The following is a 6,966-nucleotide window of genomic DNA, read 5'->3' as shown; positions in this document are numbered from 1 at the left end:
AAGGTTAAAAGAGGCCGATTTTTCCCGGCGTCGGCTTCCAACGGGCCGACGTACCCAATTCCCTTACCCAGAACCGCATTGGTTCGCTTGACCAGTCTTTTAAATAATTTGGCCTTGAATAAAAATAGGTTAAATGTAGTCACTTTTTCAATAAATAAAATTGAAAAACGGTCCCATTGCCGAAATAATGGGTGGCGACTAAAAAGTTTTGTAAGACCGATTTATCGGCATCGCATATCCAAAAAATGGTTTTGTCACCTCCTTTTCCAAAATAAATATAAAGACCCTTTTCGATTTTCTCCGGGGGGAAAACATTAGTATATATTAATTCCAAAATTCAGAACCTTATGCGTAGTGACCATGTTGTATAAACTTGAACCTTATGTCAATTACTATGTTGTATTGCAAATCCCCTTCTTCTTGTTCAGATGGATACGGGCAGGGGGGTCGAGGACTCTGTACGAGGGGGACGGGGTCGAGGTATTCAAGGACAAGGTGGTCGTGGCATAGCACGTGACACTCTTATAGTCACGCGATCTCCACTACCTCCTATCCCTCCTCCACATACTTCTGATGCTGTAGCACCATCTACACCAGCTGCTACGACTCCATCATCATTAGTAGCCCCTCCACCCGGTAATATACAATTTACTATTGTGAAATTTTGTACTTTTATATATTAGTATGTTAACATTGACATTTCTACTAATGCTTATTTTCTATAGTTGAGGGAGATGCTAGACCAAAATTAAAGATCGTGAAAGGACGGTAAGTGACAACAAACAATTAATCTTATATTTTGCCCATTGTTATTATAAATATAACATATACTTATGCTTCTAACTATGAAATAATTCTATTTTTCTCTATTCTATTTGACAACTTCCATCCGTCATCTGATGCTTCCTAAGCCATTATGAGGATCTTCAAGCTTCATTTGGAGAAAGATGGCTGGTCTTAGGGAGGTATAGTAGGAGAGGCTAAAAAGTTCTACTGGGAAGAGTTTTTGGTAAATATTCTTACTTTAAACATGAATTAAACTTAATGATTGTGAAATCTCGTATAAAAATGTTTCTGTTTATATTTATTGTAGAAGGAGTTCACATAGGAGGCAAATGCTACAAAGGCAATATTTAAGAAAGCTTGGGAGACAAAGTCGGCGGAGCGTTACTCGGACTTCCTGTACAAGATGCGGAGTACAGGAAAGAAGTAGAAGTGTGTTTCGGACGAGGTTTGGGCTAATTAGCAGAAGGAGTGGTCAGATCCTGAGTCTGTGAGGAAGCGAGAGATTATGTTTCATAATAAGCTCAGTGAGCTGGGTAGTGAAGGAGCTGGTCCATCTCGGCACACTGTTGGTTCCATTTCAGCAGCTGAGATTACTAAGAAATTGGAATCCACTTATAGAATTTTATGTAGCTTCATTTTTTAAGCTTTATTATTAAATGTATTTGAAATGTTTGCATTTTATGAAATGTAATGTAGGCCAAGAAGTTCAATCGTTTAGCCTACTCCCATGGAGTTCTTTACATTTACATATATGAAGGACCATGATGAGGTGACATTTATTGATAAGCATGTCGAGCTTATTAGAGTAAGGAAAATTGGGAATTTTTTTATTTTTCCATCTAAATTTGAATATTTCTGCATTATTCTTATCCTGCCGTGTTCTATACTTGTAAGGATAACTATATTATTGGGAAAGAGTAAGCTACTGCATCTCAGGATCAGACTGGTAAGCAGCATACGATCGATGAGTTGCAGCTTTATCTCGAGGCTGCAGGAGGCAAGAAGAAGAGAAAAGCGTACGATATTGATTCGCAGTCTGACATTTGTTATATTCACACGCATGGGGCTTTAGCGAGTACAGCCACACTAGCTAAGCCGAAGGCACGTGCCGAGGAGATTCAGGATTTACGAGCTCAGCTTAAGTACTAACAGATATCACAGTTTATATTGTAGCAGCAACAGCTGATGGATATGTATGCTTGAGATCGACCTACTGCACCGCCAGCTCCCTCTGCACCGATAGATCACTCTGATCCCCCGGCTTCTTCCACTATGCTTGCTTCTCAGAGTCTCATTACAGACCTTGCAAATCATACCCCACCTTAAACTTCTTTTTTATTAGCATGTTTATTCTGTATATATTACAGTATAATTTGTACATTTATCTTCACACATTAATAACAATGTTTTTTTTTATAATTTAGTTGTTTTTTCATTGCTGTGATTGTTTGTCTAAATTACTTGAATCAGCATATATTGTCATAATTTACAGGTGAAAAATTTTTATTGTAAAAAATTTAAATTTTATTTTTTTATTCTGAAAATAAAATAGCGACAGCTCACAATATTTTAAAAAGTAATTGGAGATAAATATATCGATCAATTGACAATAGAATTAGCGACAGAACTAGCGACGAAATAGCTACCACACCGTTTAGCGACTACTTTGTATGTAATGGGATAAATTGATTCAGCGACCGCGTTTGCAATATTAGCGACCAATGTGGTAGTCGCTAATTAGCGACGGACGCCATATTTGATCACTAAGAGTTTAGTGACAAAAAATTATGCGACCAATTGTTTTAGTCGCAGTTTGGTCGCTATTTATGTTTTAGCGATAGAAAAAAGTGTTAGCGACCGATTTTTTGGTCACTAAATAGCATTTTTTTGTAGAATATTATTGTGATTACTGTTCTGTGAATGTTGATGTTTACTTGTGTTTTGCTTCTTCTATTCATTTAATGCTTTTGTATTTATGGGCATTATGTAAGCGTCCAAAGTGGATTCTATGAGTTGCTTATTCGTAATATTATTGGGTTGGAAAATTTTAATGGGTTGATGGGTAGACTGTAAAGAAAGCTATTGGTTGTAATTCTTTTCTCCTCCCCCCTTTCTTTGCTTATTTATGTTTTATGCTTTACTTAAATGTTATTGTTCATGATTGCCATGTTTTAAAATTGTATTAAAAATCGCTTTTCACCTCAATTAATGTTAGTCATATTATTGAGATTGTGAATGAATGGACAACGAAGGAGGCCGGTTTCTAACCGAGTGGTCCGAGTACCTAACACCTTCCTGTAACTGTACCTAACTCCCTTACCCAGTCTCTAGTTAAAACAGAATTAGTCATTTCCAAAGAAAATGTTAGTTCGTGAATTTTTTTTCCTAAAGAGGGTGGCGACTCTAAAAATGAAGTTCTTACCAAAGTAAGAACTTTTTTAACAAAAATCCCTTTTCAAAAATAAGGTCTAATAAGAAAAAATCGATTTGAAAAACTAAAATAAACCAAGCCCATTTTTTAGTCTTTTGCGAAAAGACTATATATTTCCTTAGTAGCAAGCAGGGGCGGACCTTGAATAAGAAATTGCGGGGACCAAATTTGAAATTTGAAATTTATATATTTTTCTACTAGTTGATAATGCATATTTTACATTTCATAATGCATATTTAACATTCTAAGTATAGAATAATTCAAATTAATAAATAAAAAAATGCTAGAAGAATGACATACCTCTTTTATAATGCTCCTCAACGTTCTTTTAAACCCTTGAATTCATCGATGATGGAATCTGAATAAAAAAGTTCAGCAATTTTCCTTCCAATATAGACAATTAAACTATCTGCAAGAAACTCATCTTCCATCTTATTATGCAGTTTTGTTTTAACCAACTTCATTGCTGAAAAGGCTCATTTTGTAGTAGTAATAGATACTGGAAGACTTGATACAAGCTGAATCAAGCTATCAATCAAATGATAGACATTTGATTTCTCTGTTGCTGATAATGCTCTATAAAGATCAGACATTCTAGAAAGAGATTTCAAATTTAGATCATGCGATGCATCACAAATAAAATGCTGAAGCTAGAACCTCAATTTATTTTCTCTTGCTCAATGAAATCCACAGGATAATATTTCTCTACAAGCTTGCAAATATTATCAATATTGAATGCTTTATATCTATTTTTAGGAATCAAAGATGAGCAAAAATATAAAAGCTCTATAGTCTCCTCATTGAATTTATAATTCGACTCTTGCGATTGTTATTTTATGGTAATGAGAAATATGTCTACTCGATAATGATGCTCAATGGTGACGAGCATGACCCCGATGTGCTATATAAGGAGCATTAAAATCTGAAACATCAATAAGATGCTGCTGACAAAATAAATTGACATTTTTGAGTAGAGCATCCACCATCTTCTCTTAATTGTTGAATTAGATTTTTTGTTGTTGCTATATATTCCATGACATTTACAATCTCCTGAGATTGTTGTTGTGAAGCATCACAGAGAAGATTAGTAATTCCCATCATCTCTTTTACTAGAAGTAAAATAAAGACAAATTTCAAATGAGTTCATTAAATTAGAAGCACTATCAGCATCTCCACATTAGGAGTAAATGGCTCCGTCTTTAATAATATTTTGAATAACTGAAGAAGTCACATCAAACATTGCAATCAAACTGCAAACAAAATCAAAATGAGAACTCTAGTGAGTATCACCAGCTCGTTTTAAAGTTGTTCTTTTGATTTGCCCCTCCAGCAGTCTCTAATTCATCAAATTCTAACAAGTATGCAATTTCTTTTAGTTTAGCAGCTTCCAATTCATCATGTCGTTTGCTTGAACTACAAATAAGATTTATTATAAAAGTCAAGTTTGAAAAAAATTGATGAATTGGGATAAGCTCTCTAGAGGCACCAACAAGTGCAAGTTGTAATCTGTAAATGATATTATAACAACATATTAATAAAATAATTTATGAACAAATTAAAATTAAAAAAAAATAATTAAAATTTCTAACTTGTGAGCAAAACAATGCACATAATGTGCATATGGAAAGTACTTTTGAATTAATGCTTGAAAACCATTAAACTCTGCACGCATGTTACTAGCACCATCATATCTTTGACCATGCAAATTTTGAATATCAAGACAATGTTGAGCAAATACATTGAATAATTCATTTTTAGGAGTTACTCCTGTAGTATCTTTAACATGCACCAAATCAAAACGTCGTTCTTTGATAAAATCATTTTTATTAACAAATCTCAAAAGAATAGCCAATCGCTTTCTTTTGATTCATCACATCCTTCATCAACAATAATGTAGAATTTGAACTCGTCAATCTCCTTAATAATATGATTGCGAACTTTACTTGCAAGGATGTGTAGGAGCTCTTTTTGAATTTTAGGAGAAGTCCATTGAGAATTATATGGGGCATTTTGCAAGACAACTTGCTTACATCCTTATTATATGAAGCTAACAGTCTTATTATTTCTAGAAAATTTCCATAATTTTTAGAATTTAATGACTCATCATCACCTTTAGATGCACAACATTGATAAGTTAACCAACGAATTGCATTAAGAGAAGTTTTAAGTCTCAATGTATTTTTTTGTTTCTCTTCTGCAGATTTCACATTTATAATGTTATAAATATGTTCTAGTTGATTCAATAAAGTGTTATAGCATTGCATTGCATCGTTTTCTAGTGAACAAGGATCATCTCCAACATGATTAAGAAATGCACAATTCTTTCCATCATTGACTTTTTTTTCCAATTACGAAATCCCTTTACAGTGAACACATCAGCTCCAGGATGACCACAAAGTGCCCTGCCAAATAGATAACATGGAAAACAATATGGAGCATCCTTTGCAACAGAATATTCTAACCATGGAAACACATTAAACCATGCAGCACAGAATCTACAAGGATGTTTTTCAGAATCAAAACAAGGAAAATTTTGAAGATGAATTTGATATGCTCCCTCTTTTAGATATTTTCTTCTTATTTCATTTGTTTCATTGACTGGAAACTCTCAAATTTTACGTCGTAATCCTAGATCACGTTCTATATCGTTATCATTATCTTCTTCAATATCAATTCTAAGACTTTTAGAATGACTTTTTTCATGAGTACTAATAGTCATTTGAATTGATGTAGAAGGTACACTTTCATGTTGATCATAGGCATGGCCGGTTCAAAATTTTTAAAATGTTGAACCTGAAGCGACCCTTGAACCGTCGGTTCCGGTCCAGTTCCGGTTCTAGCCAGTTCTGATGCATTCCGATAAACCGGCGGTTCCGATCACGGTTTCCGGCAATATATTTTTTTTTAAAAAATGGTTCTAATGTTACATCTTTCTTTTAAAAATATTAATATGAGTTTAAAAAATATTGGTAAATTTTATTTTAAATAAATTTTAGAATGCTCATACTCTAAGAATAAAATTAATTAATTTTACAAAATAATCAAATAAATTATCACTTTATTTTGTTTAAATGTTATTAATTAAATAAATTATAAGAAAATTTTAAAAAATGCTTCAAAAGAATGTAATTTTATACTTAGTAAACAATTTAAAAGGGTAAAAAAAAAGTTAAAAACAATATAAGTTTAGACTAAATAATTTTTTTTACCATTTTAGTTTTTAGATTTTTAACATAAAGTGTATTTTTTTTAAAAAAATCTTAAGTAAAGTATATCATGTAGTAAAATATTATTGAGACTTTTAGAGATATATAAAATAAGTTAAGTGATTATTATTTTGAAAATAAAAATAGAAAATTTTCGATTTGAACCGCACTGGAACCGTCGGTTAACCGCTGGTTCAGGGCCGTTCAGGTTCAGATTTTAACATTTACATAAACCTTAACTGGCTCTTGAACTGCTGGTTCCGGTTCAAAACTTTGAACCAACGGTTCCGGTCCGGTTTCAGTTCATCTACAGTACGGTTCGGTTCTGGTTCAAAATGAATCGGCGGCCATGCCTAGTTGATCATCAATCTTTCTCTTAAAAAAAGAATCAATAGTTTTGATTTTAGCCATAAATCTAACAAATTAACAGTTGAGAGTTGTATAGTTTCTACAAAATAAGAATAAATGGAAAGTAGAAGATTATGGCATAATGATGTTAATTAAATAAAAACAATAAAGTGGGATTAAATTAAATGATTTAAA

General features: G+C 32.9%; 1 pseudogene; it reads right to left on the bottom strand.

Annotated features, from left to right (window-relative positions):
* Positions 1-4,503: 4,503 nt before the first annotated feature.
* LOC149493170 (uncharacterized) lies at positions 4,504-6,072 on the bottom strand (annotated as a pseudogene).
* Between the last annotated feature and the right edge of the window lie 894 nt (positions 6,073-6,966).

This window comes from Jatropha curcas, chromosome 10 (genome assembly GCF_041381405.1).
Source record: "Jatropha curcas cultivar XTBG-Jc1 chromosome 10, XTBG_Jcur_1.0, whole genome shotgun sequence".
NCBI classification, from domain to species: Eukaryota; Viridiplantae; Streptophyta; class Magnoliopsida; order Malpighiales; family Euphorbiaceae; genus Jatropha; species Jatropha curcas.
Note: the sequence above shows the minus strand (reverse complement) of the source record. Positions and strands in the feature narration are given on the sequence as shown.